At 43.2% G+C, this 27,539-nt stretch overlaps 1 pseudogene; it reads right to left on the bottom strand.

Annotated features, from left to right (window-relative positions):
• On the bottom strand, positions 1-27,539 carry LOC148594072 (ATPase family AAA domain-containing protein 2-like; annotated as a pseudogene).

Genomic DNA, 27,539 nt, shown 5'->3' with positions numbered 1-27,539 from the left:
TCAGTCCTAGAAGGATGATATAACAGAAAGGCGGAGATTTACCCACCCCTGGGTGGCCTCCTGGCACATACTGGCCCTATGTGACTGGACGCCCCAGGGGATAAAATATGAAGGGCAGATCTGGGGGATGGAGACTCCCAATATTGCCAATGTTGTCTCCCACAGGGACACCCGCTATGATTGAGAGCCTGCCAGCCCCTCCAGTCTGCTACCTTGGAGAAATGCGTGGTCTCGTAATTCTGCTGGCAAGTATTATTCAGTAAGTAACTTTTTCATAAGTAACTTTTTCATATTCACATGTACTAACCAATTCGTGTTCATTTGTACTTGTATCTATGGTGTGTTAATTAAAGGCATAATTGTTATTAAGTCTATTTTTTGTCCTTGGATTGCCGAATCCCAAGCCCATATGGCACCTAATTGGCGACGAGGATGGGATTCGGCAATTAAAGTGGTGGAGCTCACTAGTGGGGTGCATAGCTAGGTGAGGTTGTGCCACCAAAAATCATATTGTGTTGTTTGTGCTATCGAAATATTGGAGCTCAGTAGTGGGGTGCATAGCTAGGTGAGGTTGTGCCACTTGATAGAAGTCGTATTTGTGCTGTCAAAGCAGTGAAGCTCACTAGTGGAGTGCACAGCTAGGTGAGGTCGTGCCACCAAATTGAGACTGCACCTGTGTTATTAGTGTTGGTGATGTTTGTATGCCATAGGATAAGTAAAATCCAGTGTTTTGTGTTTTAGCAGTGGTTTTTGAAGGGATCTGTAGTAAGAGCATGGTAATAGGAATAACAGAAGTATGCTGCTTGTTTTTTCCTGGGGAATGCTGCAGGCAGCACACGTGAGGGAAAAGACACAGTACCCCCACGGGAACATCCTGACTGGGGACTGGAGCCTTGGAACGTGCTCTGGGATCGTTGGGAAACTTGTACCTGAGTATTCCTAGAACCGTGGGTCCAGGAGGGACCAATGACAGTATTACAATATTGGGATTGATTTGTGGAGACTGTACATACCAAAAATTCAGTTTGATTAGAACATGCGGGGCGAATGGGAGGTGCCCTGCTATATGCCTATAAGGTCTCAGCTGGGCGATTAAAGGAAGAGCAGGAGAGAAATTGCGCTTTGCAGGATCAGTTGAAGGCAGTCCAAGCTGCTCAAGTGGTAAGAGGCAGGCACTGCTAGAAGCAAATGATCAGAAGGAACTTTTGGAGGAAAAATGTGTTAAGCTTGCAACACAATATGCTGTATGAATTGTGAGAAAGGGAAAAGGGAAAAAATCAAGACAGAAAGGGAATAGGGTGCGAGCTATAATTACCGACCCTGATTGGGATCCGGAAACCTGGGATGGAGACATTTGGGACTCAGATGAGGAAGGTAGACAGGAATGGGGCAAGTCTCACTGCTGCAATAGCAGAGGGACTTTCTGATCAGTACACCAATGATGGTGATTGGCCCCCGAGTAGCTCTTCCTGGATAATGTTACGGCAGGCTTGTCAAATATTGAAGGCAGAAGCGATGAACGTTGCAGTGGAATTTAACAGTCCAGAGTTATATCTGCGGCAACCTTTGTTACCAAGAATGTGAAATAAATTGTTGGAGGGATGCCCAGGATCATGATGCCCCTATCTAATTCCAGTCCTGATGGCAGAACAAGGAAACCCTATTGAGAATGTAATTGAAAATTGCAGCAGATGGGGGACCTTCCAGGGTTGAGAGTAGAAGTGGATGGAAAGCGAGGCAGTGAGAAAAGAGAGTCGAGTAGGAACGCAGGGTCAGAATCAGGAGAGTGGGCTCGGCTTTTCTGCCTGCTTTTACAAAAGGGCGTTGATAAGCAAGAGACTGATGGTAAATCACTAGAAGTGTTACGCCAAGTAGCACGACAGCATAATGTCCGTGCGATACAAGTGACAAAATGGCAGTCAAGAGTCAGTCGAGGACATGTCACAAACTATATATCCATGGGAAGATCTGGACTGAGTAACATTGTGGTTTAGACCCGGAGAAGGACTTTGTCCAACCTTATCCCCGGGTCGGGAGCAAGGTCATTCGAAACAGGAATAGGGGGGTGGCCAAACCACAGTGTCCACAGGATTCCAATGTAACATTGCCCATAAAGATCATTGACCATATGTTACATGTACTATTTATTGGTCAGAGTGGAACAAACAGATGGTTCACGCTTTGGTGGACACGGGGGCAGATGTCGCCATAGTTCATGGGAATCCTCACAAACCCAAGGTTGAGGTGGCTCCCATTTGGGGTTTAGGGGACCAGCCAGTTCAAGGGAAGCTTGAGAAAGTGACCACGCAAATTGCTGACTGGCCTCAGAGAGCATTCCGAGTTATGATTGCTTTGACACATGAATGACACTTGGACACTTGGAATTGATGTCTTGCAAGGCCAGTCCCTAGACATAGAAGGGAGATTATGGAGTTTTGGAAGCACACGGTGGACAGTGCGAGCCTCCCAGGTGGGGCGGCTCGCTCAAGAGGTTGAGATACCAGTGGCTACTCAGACGGTAAATCTGAAGAAGTACCGAATTCCAGGAGGTGATTAGGCAATCCAGGCCACTGTAGATTATTTGCTAGCTAGTGGGGTGATTCACTATGCATATTCCCCTTTTAATTCACTCATTTGGCCAGTCAAGAAGCCTGACGGTAGTTGGTGAATGACAGTAGATTGTCGAGGGATAAGCAAAGTTACCCCTTCAATTACTGTAGCAGTCCCAGAAGTGGTGACGTTGATCCAAAAGATACGGAGGCATAGTGGTACATGGTATGCAGTTATAGACATAGCCAATGCATTCTTCACTATTCCTATACCCCAAAGGCACAAGATCAATTTGCTTTTACCTGGAATGGCAATCAATATACATTCACCCGGTTGCCACAGGGATATAGGCATAGCCCAGCCTACTGCCACCAAGTGATACATAAAACACTTGAAGCCGCAGGAGTATTACAGCCCGGGGAAGTTCAAGTAGTGCAGTATATTGATGATATCCTGATTCAAGGACCAGATCAGGAGACAGTGGATGAATAGCTAACCCGGATAATACAAGCTCTTTAAAGCTGATGGTTGGGCCATTAACCCAAAGAAAATTCAGGGGCCGGCTAACAGCATGAAGTATCTGGGTATTATGTGGAATTCAGGGAAGCAAGAAATACCTGAGCAGGTATGAAAGTCTATTCAAGATTGGCAGACCCCAGAAACAAAGCAGCAGGTACAGCAGTATTTAGGAACAGTGGGGTTTTGGCGTGCTTATTTACCGGGCTTAGCTGCTGTTTGGAAACTACTACATAAGTGTGCCAAAAGAAGCCACAATTCGAATGGGGTAAATCACAACAGGATGCCTTTGATAAATCAAAGTTACTTATTCAGGAATACATGGTCTGGTCTGGTGGTCTGGGCTGGTCTGGTGGAACGTATGAACAGGTTATTGAAACAGCAACTGCGAAGATCGGGAGGTGGAATAAGTGGGTAGATAATCTACATGAGGCAGTAAGAGCGCTCAATAACAGAGGTCTGACACGGGAATCAACACCCCTCACCTTAATGAAGGGAATACCTTGCGTAAATCGTGTTGTGGCTACTTCAGTCATAATTTATGAGTCAGGGATTATGTTCAAAATTTTCCCCACCAGGAAAGGACTGGTACTAAGCCATAAGGAGATACTCTAGTGGGATCCTGGAGGAACTTGCTGGTTACGACCAGACATCCGGATCCGTAGTGTTCCCCATGCTGAAATTCTGCGATTGGTTTATCTTGCTCCTCGGGGAGCTGCCCAACAATTGCTTTTGTTAAATCCTAGTCAGAGTGCTGAGAAAGATTTGATATTGGGCATTAAAAATTCATCTAATCAAGAAATTAAATTATTGCCTAAGCCAATAGCGACTGTCATCCACATACACCAAATTGTACCTCAGGAGAAGCCATTCCAAGGATTTCCTGGTGGTAAAGTATGGTACATTCCCCCAGATACTCATACTGCAATAGCAGCTGAAGTAATAGCTGCTGCTGATTCCCAGGCTGTGACTATTGCCATAGAAGGGAATCTCGAGTGGAAAAGAGTTCCAATGGACCATCTCAAACAATGTTAGGGATTTTTTTGGGGGGGAGTGGGGGATGTTAACAGAGTTTTGTGATTTCTCTCTTTACAGAACCACTGCATACGTGGTGTCCCAGCCAAAGGAGAATGTATGGATCGCTCTAGCCAACAAAATTGGACAGCCACATATCTGTCTCAGTGTCACTACTCCCAGTAATCCATTTTCTACTTGCCTGGCGGGAGTACCCCTAAGTAAGGAAGAGTTTGCGATTTTTGCAGAGAAATCTTTACTGGCTCCTTGTACCAAGTTGCTCAAAGGAATGAGAAGAGATGCATGACAAACTTATTCCAGAATGGCACGTGTGGATACTGAACAGGCCTCAAGGTATACCATTACAGGAGCTGGAACTGTTCAGATCGCTCCCTGCAGATAATTGTACATATTTTAACTATATTAACAGCAATCAAATAACAGGATGGTGGGGAAATGCCACCCAGAGTGTATGGGCAAATAGCTCTACTTGGTGCAATCACACTCAGAAGAAGTGGACCATGTCTGGGTACACATCAGTGAGTTTTCCCCCAGGACACTTCTTATCATGTGGGGATCGAGCATGGGCAGGTGTCCCAGCTGGCATAAAAGGTGGGCCATGCAGGGTGGGTCGGCTTACCATCTTACAACCCAATGTAACTATGATAATACACAAAATGAAGGAGCAACATCATGTTCGAAGATTCGCTAATGACTACAGAAAGGACTGTAATTCAAAGGTAGACTTCTGGACAGCAGAAAAGACTATAATAGCATCCGTCCTTGCCCCACGAGTAGCTGCTGTGCGAGTTCTAGCTACGCTACGTAAATTAGGATGCTGGTTAGCAAAATCCACTGATGCTACGTTGCTGGCTTTGTCATCACTATTAATGGATGTAGATTCAGTCTGACAGGCTACTTCGCAAAATCGTGGAGCTATAGATATGTTATTGCTTATGCACGGCCGTGGGTGTAAAGAAGTAGAGGGCATGTGTTGTATGAATCTAAGTAACCACTCCAAGTCCATATATGCCCAGATCCTAACATTGCAAGATTTAACCCATCAGTTGAAAGTTGATGGTGATTGGAACCTATTTGGGCAATGGAAATGGAGATGGCCATGGCTTCAAAAACTTTTATTGAGGTTATTGCTCTTATTCATTGTATTCCTCTGTATCATGTGTTGCATACCGTGTATAATGGCACTAGTATGCAGGATGGTAGACACAGCTATGAAGACCTTATCTGTTTGAGTTCTTCGGTATAACAGGTTGGCCTCTGCTGATCACGGGATGGCATGTATTGGAGGTGGAAACTTCTTAGATTACCACTATTGATGGCAAAAGGAACTTTACGCACAGCGGTCAGGGTCCAAGTGCGTCCTACCACAGTCAAGGGCAAGACTGGGTTGGCCTCTATGTTTGCCACCAAGAAGAATCTTAAGCTCCACTATTGGCTGCAATCCATTAGGCATTGAGCGGTGGGTGGGGACATAAGCCATACCAGACCTTAATGTGAGTGATGCCTATTTTCCTCTCTCTTTATCTAAGCCGTCTAAGAGGCAAATGTGGGCTAAGCGACCTGCTGTGGATGCTTATTTTTGATCTCTACAGATCATGGAGTGGCATGTATTGGAGACGGAAATTTCTATGATCTGTAGAGTCATAAATAAACATTGTGTAAAACAAAATCCAGACCTTGGAGGGAAAACACTGAACCTTGATAATGCTCAGCAGAAGCCACTAACAAAGGAAGGTTGTAATACCCAGATCCCTGAAGAAGAACAAAAAGCAACATGTTATCTAAACCAACAAAAAAGTAGTTCAGAAGCAGCAAGAACTGCTGTTCAGGCTGGTTTGCATCCAGTCTGACTACAAACTGCTGTCAAAGGAAGTTTGAAGGCCAAAGTCACTATGAGAACGAGAGGCATAAGGGAAGCGAGACCACCAAATTGGCTTCTTGGTGGGGATGGGCTCTTGCTTTTTCTCCTTGAGTTGGGGGTTATAAACTCCAGGTTTTCAGGGGAACAACTGGGTTGGTGCCAGAGAAGTGAGGATGTCTCTGCAGACCTGCCTATTTTAAGCATTACAGACAAATTCTAAAAAGCCAGAGGATATGTGCTTTCATTTAGCGCTCCTCCTTTTAACAAGAGCCTTTCATTTGAGCATCAAGTTCCCTGCCAATAGAGTCTCTCTGGTTGTATTCTCAGCAATGCATCCCTCTCTTTCATTAGGTGAGATAGAGAATCCTGCAGGTTCTCCTTTTCTTTTCCTGGAATGAACCCTGCCTACTCTACCAGCAGAACTCCCTCTACCATCTTGCAGTTGCTTTCTTCCTCTTCCTCTTGTTCTTCTTGCTTGAGTCTGCTGTGGGTGAAATGGAAAGTATCGGAGGATGTGCGTACTAAAAACTTGTGGTTCTTTTCATACGAACTCCTGAAGGCCCGTACCTACAGGGCAGTTAATAACATCAAGCATTTCATTAAAAAAAAAAAAAAACTATATGAAAGAAAAATAAATACTGCTAGAAGAACTGTTCATAGACTAGCTCGAATGTAAGGAATACTTCTTTCTTAACGCAGCCACTCTGTTTACAATTAGAAGTTTCACCTGAAAAAGGAAGCTTTGTGCAGTAGAATGATGATCCCTAACATAAAAAGCAGGGTTGGGTGGCCTTAGGCCTAGATTTGCTATAATGCAGAACTCTGCCCTTTCATACATGGCCAGTCCTGACCCAGGATCAGGCTAGGCAGCGGAGCCAACACTTGCTTGCACTGGTGGGTGAGTTAGCATCCCAAAAATGGAACCTGCAGAGTCCAGCTAGAGGAGAAACACGAGGGCAGAGAAAAAGCAAATGAGGAGGGAAACAAAAATGGACTTTTTCAGTGTGTACTCTCTCGGGTTTCTCAGAAGCTACTTTCAGACATCATTCCTGTAAACCAAGGTGTTGGGGCCTTAGTAAGAATATATAGGAAAGTGGAGTTTGTGGGGAACTGGACCGACGCCTAGCAACCGAACACCTGGAGGAGCACTAACCAGGTGGGAGCCTGTAGCCAATGAGTGCTGCTCCTCAGCGCATGCCCACCTGCACCGGTATAAAGCCCTGCTACAGACAACAGTAGAGGGGAGTTGACCTTACTTTGTGTGGAGGTGTTGTTTGCTCTGGCTTGTGGGGAGGGCCCTGGCACTTGGTGCAAGAGTGACCCTCGACATCTGGTGACCCCGATGTGATAGTGCGAGAACGCGAGGGATCTTGCTGGAGAAAAGCGGATTGTGACCACGACCTGGTGAGTCAGAATGGGAATTGGCGCATCTAGAGTGGAAGTTGCTGCAACAGCAATGGAACATGATACTGTTGAACGCTTCGTAAGGCTTGCTCATAAAACTAAGATTGAGGTCTCGAAAACCGAGTTAACCGATTTGTTGCTATTTTGTAAGAAGAGAAAAATTATAGAAGAAGCCTCCCAGGCATGTAAATTTGAATCATGGGAGCGAGTAGGAAGAGAACTATGGGACGGTGTACAATTAGGCTCAGAGGAAGCGTGGCGCCTCACAAAAACATATCGTCTCATATGGCCTATGTTTGAGCAGTTAGTCGCTATTGCGTTCTGGGAAGCGCTCCATGGAGAAGAAGAGGAAAACGGGTCTGAAAGTTCTGAATGTACTAACAATACTGAGCCAATTCAGTGTAAGAAAATAGATAATAAGAGAAAGGTAACCTCACCTAAACAGGCATGTCCGGTAACTTTGGCCGAACAAGAAGTATGGGGGGGAGTGGATGAGTATCTCCCCCCATGGGAGGGGGAGGAGCGACCACCTCCCACAGCGCCCGAATGGGAGGGGGAAAAGCGACCAACCCCCACAGCGCCCGAAATGGAAGTGGACCCAATTAAAGTACCGATCCCAGATGGATCGGACGATGATAATGCCGTGGTTCAAAAAATGCGACAAGAACTTTGGGGACAGGCAGAGAGAATGACAGAATTATTAGAACATATGCGGCGATTAGACTGCGGGTCCAAGGCCAGAGATGTGAAGGCAGCATATAAGGCTGCCCACAGGGCTATAGTGGAAGGGTTGGAAAATGTAGACAAACAATTGGAGCGGTGGGAGGCACGAAAAGATACTCCTAAGATTCAAAAGAAAGCAGCTGGAGGAAGTGATCCAGCTGAAGAAGGATTGTTGCCGGAGCTCCCAGCCACTGCAGGTGGAAGTAATGATGAGGGAATGCCACCTGTTGATCCAACATTTAATGCGGGAGCACGGTATAAAGGGCTCATAGAGAATGCTCAATTACAAGGAGAATTTGTATTAACACCACTAGCAGCTCCTGTAGTAACGGGAGCCCAGGGCCCCAGGTGGGAACCTCTCGACTGGAAACTGGTTCAAGGCTTACAAAAAACAGTAATGCAGTATGGGCACGACAATAAGTTGGTGAGAAATCAGGTCTCTGCTCTGTTTAAATATTCCCATATGGTGCCTGCGGATAGCAGAGCAATAATGGAGCTCCTGCTTTCCTCTACCGCTTATATGCTTTGGTTAGCAAAATGGCAGGAAAGATTAGAGGAAAAACAGTTGGAGAATCTAAATCGCAGTATGGATGATCCATTAAGGGTTGCCACCCTTGATCAACTGATGGGCAATGGGCGTTACCGGGCAACCGAGGCCCAGGCAGTGCTCTACCCCAGGATACTACAGCAATCAAAAAATGCAGCGCTAGCCACTTTTCTTGCACTACCACAAATAGGAACGCCACAGTTACCATACACAAAAATAATACAAAAGCCGAATGAGTCTTTTTTCAACTTTGTTGATTGGCTGAAGGAAGCCCTGGATATGGCACCTAATGTGCCTTCGGAAATGAAAGCAATATTGGCAAAAGATCTAGCAGTTCAAAACGCAAACCAAACTTGCAAGCAACTATTAGCTACTTTGCCACCAGGAGCTTCAATTGTCCAAATGATAGAGACCTGTGCCCGAGCGCCAATGATGGAGGAAGAACAAAAGGCAAAAATACATGGTGCAGCTTTGGCCGCAGCAATTAAAGGAGAAAGAATGTCTAGAAAGGAAGACAAGAGATTTCATGGAACATGTTTCCTATGTGGTCGATTAGGACACATGAGGAGGAAGCGTCCTAACAGATTCAGGATGGAAGGTATGGCCCCGAGAGGATTTAGTGGGACCTGTACGAGATGTCAAAGGTTCGGGCATAAGGCAGCGGAGTGCCGATCACGGTTCCGCAGGAACGGCATGCCAATACAGGGAAAACGGGAGCCGCCGCGTTGTGAGGGACACGGCAAACAAGTATCCCTGGACGATGGCTGCCTCTGTGAACTCTCTGCCGCAACCCGCGGAAGTGCAGGAGTCAACCTCTCTGTGGCAAAATCCACAGTGATTAGAGACTGATGTGCACATATTAGAATTGATGTGCACTGGTCCCCTGGGGAGGAGCTGAGAGCCAGTGACCCCCCCCCCCCCCCAACCGCCACCCTCTCTTCTCCTTCTCCCGCCCCCCAAGCTGCAGTGTTGCCGGGAGCAGGCCAGGGCGGGCGGATGAACCGGGCAGGGTAAGGAGCAGCGGACGGAAGAGCAGATTTGTGGTCCCCTCGGAGGTGGCAGTGAAGTGCAACTCTAGCACAGGAAAATGAGTGAGCTTGACCAGTTATGCCAGGAGGCCGAGCAACTGAAAAACCAAATCAGGGATGCTAGGAAAGCATGTACCAACGCCATCTTGGCTCAGATCACAGCCAACATTGACCCCGTGGGGAGAATTCAAATGCGTACTAGAAGAACACTCCGGGGACACTTGGCTAAAATTTATGCAATGCACTGGGGGACTGATTCCAGGCTTCTAGTCAGTGCCTCCCAGGATGGCAAGCTTATAATCTGGGACAGCTACATCTCCTCCTAGCTGGTTATGACGACTTCAACTGCAATGTCTGGGATACACTGAAAGCTGATAGAGCAGGTGTCCTTGCCGGTCATGATAACTGTGTCAGTTGCTTAGGTGTGACTGATGATGGAATGGCAGTGGCAACAGGATCGTGGGACAGCTTCCTCAAAATGTGGAACTGAAAAGAGCAGCGGACTCTGTGACTGGAAGAACTTTCCAGCAGTTGAAAACTAAAAATGATAGCATATCCAGTCTGACCATACTAACTTGGACCCCCATCCTCCCCAGCTCCAAAGGGCAAGATTTTTTCCTTCCCCTGTTGCTGAAATGAAGAGCACAATTACCTTTCCAAGAAGAATTTCTGTGGTTGTAAGCAAAATGAAATTGTGTATTCCCTTGGGACCATTTTTCTTTGTCTTGGGAATTTAAAAATGAAACACTAACGTAAAAGCGTGATCAGAATGATCGTACTTGTGTTTGCAACTATGTTGCTTTGTTTTTGTTTATAATATTTTGATGCATGATATTGCCAATTTTTGTTTTTTGTAAAAAGAGGGGAAAATGCTGAGGATTACAGCCATGTTAATTTGTTTTTTGTAAATGTTGTAATGTTTATTGCTAATTTTTGTTTTTTGGAAAAAAGAGGGGGAGATGTTGGGGCCTTAGTAAGAATATATAGGAAAGTGGAGTTTGTGGGGAACTGGACCGATGCCTAGCAACCGAACACCTGGAGGAGCACTAACCAGGTGGGAGCCTGTAGCCAATGAGTGCTGCTCCTCAGCGCATGCCCCACCTGCACCGGTATAAAGCCCTGCTACAGACAACAGTAGAGGGGAGTTGACCTTACTTTGTGTGGAGGTGTTGTTTGCTCTGGCTTGTGGGGAGGGCCCTGGCACTTGGTGCAAGAGTGACCCTCGACACCAAGGTCCTGTAGCCCAAGAAGGGGCTAAACTTTCTCAGGAAAAGAAAGATTTTTAATGCTGAAAGACTGAAAGGCTGAAATTATTCTACAATGAAAACAAACTCAAATGATGTTTTACTTTTTATTAATACATATTCAAACAATACAATGCAAATATATATAATATAAATTATTATATATTAATTTATATTGTATATTATATATTATATTTTATATTATTTGTTTTGTAGATGCATGTATATAAAACATATCTTAAACTATACTTATTGCATATATAAAAATATATAAAAATATAAATATAAGATCATTACATACAGATATATTTTATATACTATATATATTTAGAAGTACTCTTTACTGAACTATACACAGCTAACAAGAGAATGCAATTAAAATTTCATTTTAAATAAAGTAGGAAGGAAGGTTCTGAAGATCACATTATGCAGCACAGTAGAAGTTCCTAATGATTTTCTTCATTTCCTGATAATAAAGAAAATACAAATTATCAATAAGTACAAATAATAGTTTAAGATCCTGATAGTTTTTTTTCTTCACACAAAGTTAAAGAATCTGTAAATACATCCACCTGGTGGTGATATTTAGCAATATCATGTGCTAAAAGCATCACAATGCTTCTCTAGTCTCTGTAGCTTCAGAGAGCTTCAGCTTATGTGTGCAAAAGAGCAGAGGATACAGAGCCTGGAGCAACAGTTGTTTCAACAGTTAGGAAGAGATCCTCCCTGTGCAACCACAGCTAAAAGCTGAGAAAGTTACTTGGTGGATGCTCCATAATTAATTTACCTTTGCTACTTGCCCAGTGCACTCAGAAGAAGAGAGAACTGTACTTAGAGCTAAAGAAAAAGGGAGGAAACAAAGAAATCCAGGCACATTTAATGTGAGCATTCCAATGTTAAGTTCCAGAAGCCCACAAGTGCCGGGATAACATAAATATTTTCCCTTCTCAAGCTAGTACGTGGCATTATACCAGATGAGAAGGGAATGTTTGTCAGGCATGACCTCCCTGAATTCAAAATATCCACATTCTTGCAGTGTGAGAACAGAGTGTCTGTTCTACCTCTGAATCAGATGTGACGGAAGAGATGGAGATACCAGTGCCTAAGCAAAGAGGCTCCTTCTTTTCAAGGTAAACTGCAGAGGAACCAAGAATTTTATCTATTCTCACACACAAGCGCTTCAGGGACGAGTGGCCTCATGCCTTCTTTGGGTCTGAAGACTCCATTTCCAGCATATCTAAACCAAATCAACACTGGGATTGCCTGGCTTGGGCGGTGGATGCCTCCTGAAGACATTTGCAAATGTTTGCCTGCTTGTAGGAGGGGGAGAAAGAGGAAGTAACAGACTGAGAAGAGCACCCTCCTTTCATGGTCCCCTTATGACTAAGGGGAGAAAGACAGGGGGGGGAAAAAAAAAAAAAAAAAAAAAAAAACAAGAACAGCTATCCACAATCTCCAAGGTTAATTTCTTTGAAGGAGCTGTGTGGGTGGAACCATTGTCTTCAAGTTCAATCTCTTTTTCCTGCTGAAACTGAAAATAGTTATGCCAAATATAGCAATGGTTTTGCAATATGGGTAAATGTCTTCCAGATGGAAATGAGTAAGTCTTATGACAACTAAGCACTAAAGCAATGAATATGAAACAAGCATGATATCCAGAGGGCATGCAGACTGTGTAACCACGACAGAATACTATATATAACCATTAGAAAAGATAAATAAAATTTACCATAATGAGTTTAGTTTTGTCATAATTGTTCCAGTGCTTGTATATGCACTGGCTGAGGAGAGCGTATATTTTTTCTAGGTAAAAGATGTTGAAGGTCCTTGTTCGCTTAGTGACAGAATCCAGCAGATGCTGAAAACAAAATGGAGACAACACAAGTTGAAAATAGCACGAGATCTTCTGCAAAAGCTCTTGAAGTCTTCAGGAGCTAAACAGTCCCATCACAGCACAACTGACTGCCAACACTGTCCAGGAGCTGTGCGTGGAGTGAGGCTGTCGGAGTGGACCCACACACAGCAACCAGGCAAGTGGAAATACTGCCCACAACTGCCCATCAAGCTCCGCTTCCCTCACAGCAGTGAGGGGAGAAAGTTCCCTACCTTGTTCTAAAGAAAACTGAAAACAGACATACCACAAGCTTGCTGTAATCCACCACAACGGGGGGGATCCGGCTCCTCAGGAATTCCCACCGCACTCTCATGATGTCTGGCCAGACTCTCATGATGTGTGTAAGTTTCTGGGATGAAAACATTTTCTTAAGTCATGATTTCTCTTTCTCCGGAACATGGCTATCCATCAGCTATCCCACAAGTGGCATCCGATCTTTCTCTACGGCTCTCTGTTATTTGTTCACTGAGAAATACTTGCCTTCTACTTTCTCCTCCATAAGAAATAGGAACCAAGATCAAAAAGCAGTAGGAGTGAAAAGCCCAGGGTTGAGAGGAGAAAAAAGCAATAGTCAAACATTACCATTACAGCAGTGCCTGCTTAAGGAAGTTGAATATTAAGAAAACCCATCTCCCATGACTAGGGTGTAAGTCATCTCTGCCACATCGTGACTAAATCTACACAGGCTGAGTTACAGCTCCTTATCCCAAGCTGCTCCTTATCAGAAAGATGCACGTGCCATAAAAGAAAGCAAATGATTGTTGGTTTGCGAGGAGATAGAATTACAAAACTGATTTCAGAATCAGAAGAGCAGCAGCTTAAGAAAAATTAGTTTGGTAGCATAATCAGAGGGACAGAATCTTAATGGAAGCAACACAGTGCAGTGATTTGTAAAGAAATAATAGAACGAAATTAAAGGAGGCTAATGTAAACCCCTCAACAACAAAATGGAGCTAACTGGTCTGCTGGACCTTCACTTACCTTTTGAATCACCCTCTTGGAAACTTTCTTTATTTTGGGAATCCAAAGTCTCATTTCTCTTTCTTGGCCCTGAATAGTGGGAAAACTGGGCTCTCTTTGCAGAGCCAGATTTAGTCGCAGAGAAACATCTCTTGTTTTCAGTCTCGTGTTTATTTTCATAGACATTTGTCTGTCGTCGTGGAAGACTATTGTGGCTTTCTTCCACACAAGAACCTCGTATGGACTCACCTTCAGTCTCGTGCATGCTAGAAACACCATTTTCCAGGAACTCTTCTCCATCACTCTCTACTTCCTCTTGGTCTTCTCCACTTCTATTCACTTTACTCCACTGTAAAATCTTTCTCCTCTTTGTTTCATCACTGGAAGTGCAACTGTTCCTTTTGTGTTTTCTTTTGGACGGAACTGCAATAAGATATTAGAAAAAAACAACCCGAAATATAAGCAAAGCAGCTCCTCCTTTAAAATTTGCTCTTCTCATCTTCCTCGTAAGTCAAGTGAAACAATCAAAGAACTGAAAGTACTGTCAAATCTTGCTACACATGTAGGTCTAATGGAAGGGTTGCAAGTTAGTGGTCCATTTGCTGTTAGATTTTTAAATTTATTCAAGACTTTCAATTTTAAGCTTTTAAGCCCAGAAAATTCCTACTTTAGCCTTGCTTTGTAGTCCTATTGTCTGCCTGCTGGGTAAAGTTGCTTACTGTCTCATTACATGAACTAATACAGATGAATAGCAGAAAAGCCTTTGCAGAAAAGCTCTTCTTCAAATCTCTTATAAAACCAGTAAAGATCAAAAGCTGAGTGAATGTTGGGAAGAGTTAAAAAGAGACCATTTCAAGAAAGTAACTGAAGGATAAAGAAAATTCTCAGTAAAGTTTTATGATTCAGATAACCTGTTTAAAACACTCTTTGTCCTTATGCCTTCCACAAAGGAAAAGGAAAACAACAAAAAAAAAGGAAAGGAAACAAAAGGAAGGAAACAAAGGAAAACAAAAAAAAAAACCCACCTTTCTTTCTATTTACAGAATATTGCACAAAACATACGGGTGAAATCCTTGGCAAAGTTTCCACCGGCAGAAACCTTGTCACAAGAAGGATACCAACGGCATTAGCAATATCACCCAGAAAGCCTGTTGGTGGGGGAGAAAAAAGAAAAAAAAAATCTAAAAAGAAAAAGCAACTTGCCATTAGGCAGTGGTATAGGGCAGGCTCCAAGCATCACTGGCATCTCTATTCTTTCGTTATACTTGTTATCTTGTTTATTACATCCAGAAACAGAGGGCTGCTGTGGCATCACCTCGTAGTGAGATGGCACATCCTGTGAAGGGCTGCAGCCTTGCAATGAAGAAGAGACAGTAAAAAAGTTTGTCTCACGTTTCTAGTTACAAATACTGAGGCAAGTCTTCAAATCCCTAGGGTTGGAATACATGCCTCTTTTCTCACGAGACTAATTTCTTCACAAAGTCGTCCCAAGTCTTTATCCATTTCTTCCTTCACTATGGCATGGGCAACATCTCTCAGGGCACAAGCTTTGTGTCTAATGAGACGATCTGAAAACTGACAGTCAGAACTGAGTGTTTGCCACTAGCTAAGCGAAATCCTTGATTTGGATCATATGAACTCTATGAACTCAGATGAACTCTTTTCCCAAAGAAGTTTTGCAAGCTATTTCAGTGAACAATTTTGGCAGAAGAACATAAAAGTTAGTAATCAAGGCAGAGGCACTACATCTTCATTAGCACTGATTGCACATAATTTCATCTCTAAATAATTTAACACTACACCAATTTTTAAAGTGGCAAGAAATGCTCTCTGTGGATGTTTCAAGGGAGCTATTCCCAAGTCCATTGTAAAGAGATAGCTCTTCTCAATATATACATTTTAAAGGTTGTCTAAATGAGGGATAAAGAGCTATCCTCACCTCCAGTTTCTCTATCTATCTGGCTTGTATTCTAAGGCATTGCTACAGATTAGATCAATATCTTTCAGAAAATCTCCTGCACTTACATATTGGTGCAAGTCATTTTTAGAGAGAACTGTTGAAAGGTCCATTAGCTGTTTAATAACTGTGATATAATCAGGTACCTACAAATTAAATAGATGGGTTCAGAGGTTGTATTAGACTTACACAGTATCTACCCACATTATTTTAACAAATTCAAATAAATGACTTCTTAAAAACCCTGAATATTTGTGACATTATGAGCAGATAGTGGAATTAACCAGTTAGCTGCTTTGAAAAGGAAGGGCTCTTTCAAAGGGCTTTGAAGAGACACACTGGAAGGGAGAAGAAAAGCAGCAGGAAGCTGGGGAGTATGTGTGGGACAGCAAAGGGAACAGAGATGCAGAGCAGGATTTGCTTCCTTCAGCTTCAGAACATTGCAATAAATACATTGGATTGAGCCACCCAAGACAGGCTCTGCTCTGGGCAGCAGGAAATCCACTGCTGGAATTGCCCTTTGGAAGTAGCTGCCCTAGGCATCTCCCTTAGGAGGAGATATCTGGAGCAGAGCTAATTTGGTCTTCACTGGGAGCGTGAGAGGAGCCTCAAGGGTAGTTTAGGTGAGGACACCTCTATTTGTTTAGACTATTCACATGTCAAGAGCCTGGAAGGGAGAGTTGAGGGATGCCCAGAGGAACAGGGCCCTTGCTGATACACAGCTGTATTAAAATTGCAACTAACTCTGAAGTATATGCCCCCATCTTAACAGGCTAACTCAGTAAATTAAATGAGAAAAAGAGGGACTTGGAAGTTTTGGGGGAAAGATGAAACCACATGTCATTTATGGTTGATCCTGTACTGGGGAGCCAGAGACAAAACGGCAGGCAGAATGTTGAATTTTTTTTGTAAACATCTGCTGTTCTCCTGTTCCCAGAGGAACCACTGACAGCCAACAAACACATAGCAAGAGCTTTAGACTTTATTCAAACAGCCCCAAAGAAATCTGACTGTTTTTTTTTCAGAGTTGTAGCATACCTACATATCAAAGTCTTTCCCCAGGCAAACCCTGGTGGTAGCTGGTCTGACTTTCCCAGGGCTGGAAAACCCTGGAAAACCAGGGCTTTGAGTGACTACACAAAAAAAGGCCATTGAAGAGCCTCAGGGAGTCAGCAAAATAAAATACAAAACACTTGTTGCTCCTCCAAAAGAAATACTTTTAGTGCAGTGCTAAAGATAAGCCTTTCGCTAGAGCACACCAACACTGGGCAGTTAAAAATACACCCAGACAGTACAGTATTACAGACCCAGACCAGTTTACCTCATCGGCATCAACAGGGTTTGTGAAGGCCTTGAAACGTCTGTCAGTAGCAAGTCTGAGAGTAACATCCCTTAAGAAAATGCTAAGTGCACCAAAGGACTCCTCCTCCTGCTCCTCTGCCCCTTGCGTTTCTCCCTGTGGTGGTTCCTGAGGTTCAGGCGGTGGCGCCACCGGCAGCACTTCCAGGGCCTGCCGAGCTTAAGGGAATCAGAAAAGTTTATTCCATTGGCAGCACTCAAATAGGAGCACACACAGAGCTACTGATAGAAAACTCGTTACCAAAACAAATACTGTAAGGCTGTTAACATACAGTTAGCAAATTATTATCTATAGAATAGGCTCACTTGCTTTCTTTCTAGATGCAGGAGGTTTAGCAGCTTGATTTAAAATTAAGTCCTCAAAAAAGTTTCTTGTGTCTTCCTTAGTAGGCAATGGGATATCAAAAACTTCTCCATAATCTTCAATAAACAACTCTTGTATCTACAGCATGAGAAGGAAAGACATTTCAGGTACAAGATCACTATGCTGAAAAGAGGATTTTTTAAATTAAGCTTAATAATGTTCTGAAAAATAATAATAACAAAAAAATGTTAAGTTATCTCCCTGGTGATCAAAGGCTAGATTTCTTTAGGTTAGGATGGCAAATAAAATAACTTCATGGAGGAAAAGCTCTAGAAAGCGATGACATCCCCGACCTTTGAGGTTTCCTGCTGAAGTGGAAGCGAGTTCCTTGACTCACAAAACAACTGAGACAAACGTTCTCAGCACTACTTTGTGTCTAAGCAAAATTACATGATTCAGAAGGGTGCCCTCCTAATAAAAGGATCCATTTGTGTGAGGGAGGACAGTATTCGTATAGTTAAAGGATTCATAAAATGAAACTGAATAAAAGAATTGGGAAAATTGTTGATAGAAATACCTGATCTTGGAGATCCATGTACGACACGTTTGCTGTTGCAAGCAACAAAACCGGAGCAAATGCTGGAATGTTCTCTAATAACGGTGTAAAAGTAGTTTTCAATGCAACGCCAGCTGTTTCCTACCATATATCGATTCGTGGAATATAAATTATACTCAGTGCTGTCTTCTGAGCTTCTCAGATAAACTAGTAAAATGAAAGCTTTGGTTAGAGTACTGAACCAGGGAGCACAGGCTGCTCATAAATAACTATGCATCAAACTGGCCTAGCAAAATAGAAGTGCATTAAGGCAATGTACCAAAAAACCCCCCCAAAAAACCCAAAAACCTCACCCATGCAAAACTTATTAATAGTAGAGTAAAATTTCTATGTTGACTCAATAATTGATAGAGCTACACAGAGATCCAGATTGCTACCTGATTGCAAAACTGCTTATATGTAAGTTAACTTCTAAAGAGCTGCACGACTCAATAGAACATCTGTGCTTACACGTCCATCTCTCATAAAAGGTCCAAATGTTATAATACAGTAACGAAGTATATTAAAACAGACCACCTCCATTAACAATTTGACTTACCTCACTTGAGCAGTTTACAGACAGTCAGTGAATCTCATGAGAGTAAAGAAAGAAGAAAAAGATACCTGTGCACATATTTCCCCTGGTGATGAGGCACTAGCAAGGAGAACTGGTAGGTCCAGGGTATAAACTGGAAACTTTTCCAGAGCATGTATGACTGCGGGCACCAAGTGGGAGCTTTGCCCACGGTCTGTCTCTCCAGACAGCAAGAGCCTTGGCCTGTGACACGTTGGCTGGCGAGAAGCATTTCTAGAACAAAATCAGAAAATAGCAGGCTTAAAAACACATAGTGATGAATAAAGACATAAATGTTAGTTTGCTCTTGAGTTTCTCAAGTTTCTCTTGAGAGAAGACACAAGCAGCATAATCTGTTTTCAAAGATACAGCAAGCTGAAGATTCTGAACCTAAAAGGGTCCCCTTTAAATGCCTAAAGAGGCATTTACCTCTTCAACTCTTCAAGTCAAGGAAGTTTTTCTTCTTTCGACAAGACTTTTCAGGAAAAGACTCCTTATCTTCAAAGGCTGAAAGTGACTCCTCATCATTCCAGATGAAATCGCTTTGTAAAATAGCGTTCATATCATCTGGAAGACAATAAGGGTTTGTTAACTTGCCTGGATAGTCTGCATGTCTCTCACTCTAATACAGCTTCTAAAACAGCCCCCAAACCCACTTCTCTTCTATTTCTCCCTTGGATGGGCTCACACTAAATGCTATTTTTGAAGACTTGATCCTACCACAGATCTAAAGAGATTGCACAAGGGTCTACAAAGCTGGCCTAAGTCTTACGTTTTGCAAAAGTTATGATTCTTTATTGGAAAAAAGTCCCTTTTTTTTTGCCCCAAGAACAAGGAAACGTGATTATCAGCAACAATTCCTGTACTTGCTAGACACCCACACAACCCACAAGGCCGTGTGTGTGTCTGGAGGCTGTGTTCCACCGTAAAAGTATGGGAATTAAGTGAATGTGATGGACACCAACGGCCCTTTGTCTCAAGACTCCTAAGCCAGGGTGTGTAGATCAACCCATCTTCTGTATAAAGATCCTCCAACATCACTCAGGGAGGAGAAGGTAGAAGCGGAGAACAGAGAGGTGAAGCAATTATGGATCACCTAGCCTCTCTGCTTGCATTTGTTGTGGCTTTCTGCCTGTTCTACCAATAAAAATGAACCTCGCAAGTCTCCAGGTAGAAAAGCTAGCAGGATATTGCCAGTAAATCTGATGCATGTGACCTCACACATCGCACAGTGTGATCCACAAATACTTCAATTAATATGAGGTAAAACTATAATAGCTAAAACAACATTTGGTTTTAACCAGCTGTACATGTTATTGTCCTACCTTGCTGCTGGTCCTTCTTTAGGACAAGTTCTGCGTCGGGAAGTACTCTCTGCAGGACTTGTAAAATTCTCTGAAAAGTCTTATTAAGCAGTGGTTTAAAAATGGGTGATAATGCTTGTCCGGGCAAAGCCGCAGACCTCTGTGAAGCTGGTACAATTTTTTCCATAGCCATGAAAAAAATCTTTTGCTATTATTTTAATTGAAGAGACTAGCTGCAGTTTCTCAGGGCTTCTGTATATCTGAGGGTAGTGGCGCCGCAAAGCACAGAGGGCAGCTTCAGCACATGCGGACTTGATATCAGCACCACAGTGTCCTAATAAAACCAAACATCAAATGGAGCATTATGTCAGGCTCTGGCAACACAGAAAGGTCAAGTTGCCAAAGTGCAACATGCCAAGACTTTGCATGCAGGTTAAAAAACCAGTCTAATAGGAAATGTGAAAAGTATTGCTGCACTACAGAGGTTTTGTTAGTCGCCCTGCACGCTTACAAACCAGCCAGACTTTTCTCCTGAACCTTCTAAGCAAAACTTTTCTCCAGAGGAAGTTGCCCTCAAAAGCTACTCGCTGTTTGGAGAGACAGAAAGTAAAGCAATAAGTGGGTGGAAGTGCCTCACTCTGATGGCTTTGAGGACACGCAGCTGGCTCCCTGGCTAGTTGTGCAGCGAGGTGCAAGAGCCTGGTTACCTCCTGCCGTGCGCCATGAGCTGAAACACCTGCAGACTCAGTCACATGCAGGAACTCGCTTGATTTTTGAACTTACCAGCAGCTTTTTCAGCCAGCTCATCAAGGAACGTGTCACATGGTTTAGGGGTCCACTTTCGTGTGTGAATCTTGAAAATCTCTTTTCTAGCCTAGGAACAAAGTGCTTGCATTATAGCTTGTCTTGAGTCGAAAGGCAGAGGCAGAACCCCTCATATTAACAGATTAAGGCAAATGATTATATTAAACTTGTAGGAATTTTAAACTGTAGTGAATTCGCTCCCTTCTTTTCAAAGCTTAATTTTTCTGTTTGTTCCATTAAACTCTTTCTGCAGACCTAAGGCCAAAAGGTAGGTAAAGCTTCTATAAAAATTAAGTTTTGACAAGTAGGAGAGAAGTAGTAATTTTGGGAAAGAAACATTAGAAAACTGGAAAGAAAAGGTTTTTCCTCAAAGAAAATTATCTCAAATGTAGTAAGATATCATGATGACAGGCTCACTAGTTTGCTCTTCTGTCAGTTCATTCAAGCAAAATAGTCCTAGCACTGGTTCCAATTGCTGCAATTGCTACAAGGAGCAACAGTGATTCAAGCTAGTATCACCGATTCAGAAACTGGATGGAAACAGGAGGCAAATGCTTATGTTAAATACACTGTTTTGTTAAACACAGTGTTTGGTACATTTTTACTTGCTTCCAGTCATACTCCACTTTATCCTTTTCCCAAGAAGCGCTAATTAAAACAAACAAACAAAATAGCCTAACAATAGTCGAGATATTCTGGCTAACTAGTGATAGCCAGAACAAAAGAACAAAAATCAGCTTCATGTGGAGTTTTCCTTTTTTTAAATACTTCGGGTTGCTATATACCCATTTTTGAATTGTTTAGAAATGGCAATTTTAGTGAAAAGCTACTTTTAAACCTACTCATTTTTATTTGGGATAATGGAGTTCCCTAGGGCATGTACCTCTTCTTTCGTACTGCGTCCTCCCTCCACACCAGTACGGTCTCTCAGGATATTGCTCCTGTGTGTGAGCTGCACGGGGCTGCATTCCCGCTTACCTGCTCCACGACACCGTGTTGTGACACGGCTTTGTCAGCAAGAAAGATTTGCTGGATGAGCACCAGAATTGAATACAAGATCCTACCTCTTTATCTGGCAGTTTAAAAAGGAATTCTCGCTCAAAGCGCCCAGCTCTGCGTAGCGCAGGATCTATCCAATCCAGCCTGTTGGTGGCTCCAATGACGACAACTTCTCCTCTGCTGTCCAACCCATCCATAAGGGCCAGCAGTGTTGATGCGATTGAGCTAGCAGAAAAAAATTATATATTATTTTGTTTTCCTGGGTTAGTAAATTTTGTTCAATTATGCATTATTTTCTCTAGTGATCCCTGAGAAAAGGACAAGCTTTTGCTCATTAGGATGCTGGTGAGCAAGAGGACTCATTTGAAGGCTCTCAAAAATAGATAAGGTCACTTAAATGTTGTGCTGATATCAAGCTCAGTGAATGCTTTTAAACTGTAGCTTGAAGTGACGTGAATTTAGTATAATTGAGCTACAGGTTTGTAGCATATTATATCATATATAAACAGGTTTTGGTCTTCTTTCCTCAAAGATAAGGCACATTATATGTAGATGCAAAAAATAAATAAATAAAAAAATGTTGTACCTGTGGGTTTGGTCTTGCCTGCTTGAGCGCGTGGGAGCATCAATTTCATCAAAGAAAATGATGGAAGGACGAAGTTGATGGGCCTGGAACAAAACAGGGATACAGGAATATGACCTAAGTAAAATGGTGCTGCTCTAAGAGGAAATGCATGAAATGCACTGTGGTTGCAACATCATTGCAACTAGATATTTAGAGCAGCAGGGACCTCTAGTAACTGAGCTAATGGAGTGACATGTTCTCAGCCTGCACCTGTTTCTCTCTGAATCTGAGCCATTATCTCTTGCAACCTCTTCTGTGGTTTTGGTGGGGAAAAAAAGTCTTGGTTTGAGGATTTTTTGGAGTTCTCTTTTTGTTTTTTTTAAATCTTCCCCAGCACATCTCCAAGATTTCAACTCCCTGGTCCCAAGTACGGAGGCATTGAGAAAGAGAACACCAATGTTCCCATTTCAGTGTTAGAAATGGGCAGAATAAATAAGTCTTCCTCCAAAATGTTCATCACCAAAAATTACAGGCCCAGCTCTGTAAGAGCACACTGCAACCTTACCTGCTCAAAGAGCAAACTAAGTTGGTGGTCTGACTCCCCTACCCCCTTGCTGAGACCATCAGCTACTTTTCGCATGAAAAAGGATATTCTCCTGCCGCCTTGGCTGCACTCGTTGGCAAGGGCCTGGGCAACCAGTGTCTTTCCAGTCTCTGGGGGGCCATACAATAAGCAGCCTCTGTAATAGAGAGAGATTCACATAGGACAAAATTGTCAAAAACGCCCATTTCTACCCCCATCCCTAAGATGATCAACCCCTTCGTCCGAACCAAACCCCTTTATATCCAGAACAGCAGGAATAGCTAAACTGTGAGAAAAGCCAGAACAGGAGGAAGTTTTGTGTTTCTAAAGAATTTCACATGCCGATAAGCAAAACTAGCCAAGCAGATTAACAAACTCACATCCCCGCTCTCTTCTGGAGAGAGGGCAGTGTCCAGCAGGACATGTCCAAAACTGCTCCCAGGCACCACAGGGGACCATGGCAGAAAGGAGCCAAACAAGAGCCAACTTGTGGGGCTGCAATTCTCTACAATACTAGTTTGTTCTTCAATTAGAGATATATCATATGCTCCCTTCTTCAAGCACCATACACCAGGTCTTCCATCATGCCAAGGCCTTTGCTTACATTTTGAACCTGCATATACTATACATTTTATAAGTTTTAAATTAATTATTTTTATTACAAAAAAAAAACCACACACTCAACAATGCCCAAATGTTTGAAGCACACACACATATATATATATATATAGATATAGATGCCTCAGTGTAATATCCTCCCCCAAACAGCTGACTTAGCGTTTTGTAAAGCTGTGTTACCTTGGGGGCTGAATTTTGAATTTCTCAAATACTTCTGGATAAAGCAGTGGAAAAATCACCATCTCCTTTAACACTGCATGGCACTGCATCTATTTGCACGGCACTGGCATCAGCCAGACTTGCTCTCATGCTCATTCGATCCTCGTCAATCCCCTCCAAGTCATCTTTCCTAATGTTAATGGGAAGACACCTGCTTGGAATGAAGAAGAAAGAGAAAGGCTCCTTCTAACTGAAGGGAAAGCTGGAAGACTTTTATTTTTAAGGGTTGGAAAGCAAATGTGTGCAACAAAACACAGGCATTTCAGAAACATCTACCTGAAAACATATTTGCTAAATACTTAATACAACAAATGATATTAAAAGATATTAAGTGGCAAAACCACTTTTTCTCTATTTTAAACTTCATCCTAGAGCAGGTTCTTTTCTAAATAAGCTACTGTAAAGCAAAAGAAAGATAGAATTTTACATTAAAAAAATAGGTGAGCTCCCCCCAGTGCCATTGCTCAAAAAGAACCACTCTAGAAATACAGCTCGAGAGTGCTGAGTGACGATCACCAGTTCCTTCGCTACGATTAAATATTGCTACAATTTAGAATCTGTACAGGATTCAGAGAATAACACTTTGCGGTTAGGGAGATGCTCCTCCTCTTTAGCAGGTTCCTCCTCTCCCCATCCTCTCATTCCATTAACCTTGGATTTCCCTTGCGGGTGTGTTTCCTCCACGTCTCAAAACGCTCCCCAGATTTGCCAGAGGAGGAGGACGGGGAGGATGGGGAGGACGAGGAGGACGGGGAATCTCTGTCGTGAGAGAGAGATTGTTTCTGCCTGCAAATATTGATACAGATATGTTTTTAAAAGATAAAATTCCCAGGGTTCTTTAAAATCACTACTGACTACAAAATAGATGGTATACCAAATTAAGTATATATTTTTAACACCATGCATCATATTTAAATACTGAGATCATAGTGGATTCTTCTAGCTAAGAATGCTGGCAGCTTCTTTATATGCACTAATTACAAGCTTTTTTTTTTCTTTTTTTTTGAATTTTGCATATAAACAAGGACTTTGTTTCACCCAAATGTCAAGTGAAACAGTTTTTAATTATTTATTTTATTCATGGGACATAGGAGACTAAAAATCCACTAAAATGGCCAGGCAGACTCTGCTTTTAAGGAAGTCAGCTCTATGTTTTAAGTAAATAATTTCTACTCCTCCCAGTTAAACAGTCTGAGATTTTTGGAGGGGGGCTCTGCCTTCAAATTTCAAAAAGAATTTCAGTGGCTGAATGTCAGCCAATATCTGCATGATCATCTCGGCACTAATCCCCGACCATTGGCTCTGTAAACAACTAGTGGCCAACAGAAAGTTTTCTTAATGCCCTCAGACTATCACAGGAATAGTCATGATTATTCTCTAATTCCCACCGGTCTGAAAACTCTTTAAAGCACCCTTTAGTGAGTGACTAATCAGCAATCAAGTGAAAGAAAGATCCCAAGAGAGGTCGGAAAAGAGGCAGAATTTTTATAGGAGCGGATGGCCTTCTCTGGAAAAGTCACTCCACTTCTGGGGTGCTGACATGAAGGTTAATGTAATCACGGTTCCTTTGTAGCATTTCAGCCGCAGGTTTAGCACAGCACCGTTCACTGTATATGCTATTACACTTCCTCTTTAAAGGTATTAACTGACCAGACATAGGAAACATAGGAATATAATACCTGGTAAAGTTATATTCCATTGCAAACAAAAAGGGTGGAGGCATGTCTGAGGACGATGAAGTTTCTGAAAGGGAAGGAAGCATTTCTTCCATCGAAGATGAAGTATTTTCGTCCAGATACTGTCTTAATGAAGGTTCCTAAGAAAAGAAGGAAATACAAATATGTTTATCCGAATCATGTACAGTCAGTTAAGAAGGAAATTCTGCCTGACTGAGGCACTTTGGTTCTAAAACTCTCCTAACTGGTAGAGAAGCAACTAACAGCTGCTAAATCCGGATCCACTTCTGCACCCACAAGTAGCTTTCAGAAAAAAAACACATTAAAAAAAAAAATCTTTCAAAGCTAATGGTTCCCTCTCAGCTTTTCCTGTAGATGAATTAAGCTTAATATTTGGGAAAAAAAAAGCAGCATATACTTTTGCCTTTTTTGCCTTTAACAAAATCATTTTTAAAGTTATCTCATAAATTTAGAGTTTCTAGCATCTTCTGTTTCAAAATAACTTGTTTATCGTGACAGTTAAGCTTAGCCTAATGTATCCTGGAACTGAAATCTTAGATGGGAGGATTTCTCTGCTATCTGTGTCCTGCTTACAAGGGCACTCAGAGGACACAAAGATTTCCTTCAGAAGGAACCCATGTACGCACAGGAAACCAAAAGGAACTTAAAAAGCCAGCTGGTGGTTTGTGACTTCTTCTCATGAGACTTAAGGAAACATTGTTGAAAATCTCTTGGATCCCTTGCTATGAATAATTATTGCGAGCGCTGTGTCTGTGCAGGAGGTATATGCACATATACACACACAGATACGTTGTCTGGTTGCGTGAAAACCTGTTCGGCTTCAATACAGAGCCAGGGAAAAAACTTCAGCTCCTCCACCGGGCCACCAGGTTCAACCACTCCTGACAAACTTCCAAACAAGGAGCAACATTGAAAGGAAGGGTTTATTTATAAACACACAACCAGTCTAAGCAACTAAAACCCCTCTAGCTCTGCTGTGTGGGAACTGGGCTGCACAACAAGCAGGGCTCCCCGCAAGAGCAGAGTTTGCGTTTGTATCCATTGGGCCCTCTGTCGCCACTGCGGTGCGGAACATCCCATTGGGAAGAGCCCTGCGTAGGAGGAACCCCGGGGGCTGCCACATTTTGAAAGATGCATTAAAACCAACCAGCTTTTCCAACGGAAATTGTTCGCTTAGGAGTGGTAACGACACTGGGATGCAGACAGCACGGACACGTCACCCCCTTTAGAACCGCAAAAGCTGGGGATTTCCAAGGTTTTGCCCTTAGGTTGTTTAAAAAAAAAAAAAAAAGAAGAATTTTAACCATTTTGGGCTATGCAAATGACCAATGTAATTAAGTAAAAAGTAAACATGATTTCTAAGCGCTGCTTTGCTTTAAAAGCACCCCAAGTGGTAACTCTCCACATTTCCCTGGAGCATGTGTCACAGGTAACTTTCATTGCTCACCTGGAAAGCAGTTACAGATAAAACACCCTGTGTCAAACAATATTTTTGATGTACATATGCCATTAAAATGATAGAAACTCTCTGTATAAGTGTCATCTTGGATGTCTTAAAACAAAAAGGTTTCTAAGGTCTTTTTAGGAGGACTTTTTTTTTTTTTTTCCCCAGGAACGAAGCTAACCAAAGCAAGCTGCGATCAGGAAGCAAATTGGGCTGAATTGTGGTACTCAAACCCACTTTGGAGCGTTTCCCAGCACTGCAGGCAGCTCAGGGACCGTCTGTTAGCAGGGTTGAGTTCAGGCTGCCTGGAGCTGCCCTCCTTGCGCAGCAAAAACGCATCCATTTGGGTGATGCTGATGCCCTTTGCTCTGGGCGGATGCGGAGCAGGGGCTTTTCCGGCCGCAGCCGCTCGACCCCTGTGGAAACTTCCTTTAAAGGCTCCGTTTTCCCTCGTGGGCGGTCCTGCCCCGAGGTCCCACGGCTGGAGGGGGTGGGCGAGGGGCTGCCCTGGGGCCGCTCCCGGCCCCTCCGCCGGCTCCAGGCTGCCCTCCTGCAGCCGCCCACACCCTCCCCCTGCTCCTGCGCTCTCCGCGCCAGCTCCTCCTCCTCCGCTGCGGCCGCGTCCCCGGCGCCATCCAAGGCGGCGGCAGCGGGGGAAACTCGGCGGCGGCCTCCTCGTCAGGGTCCAAAGGCGGGGGGTCCCCGCGGGGCGCTGCGTCGCCATCCAACGCGCAGTGGGACCACAGCACCGACAT

Source organism: Tinamus guttatus, unplaced genomic scaffold, assembly GCF_059628265.1.
Source record: "Tinamus guttatus ecotype Peru unplaced genomic scaffold, ASM5962826v1 Tinamus_guttatus_pri_ptg000300l, whole genome shotgun sequence".
Classification (NCBI taxonomy): domain Eukaryota; kingdom Metazoa; phylum Chordata; class Aves; order Tinamiformes; family Tinamidae; genus Tinamus; species Tinamus guttatus.
The sequence above is the reverse complement of the archived record's forward strand: the minus strand, read 5'-3'. Positions and strand labels throughout refer to the sequence as shown.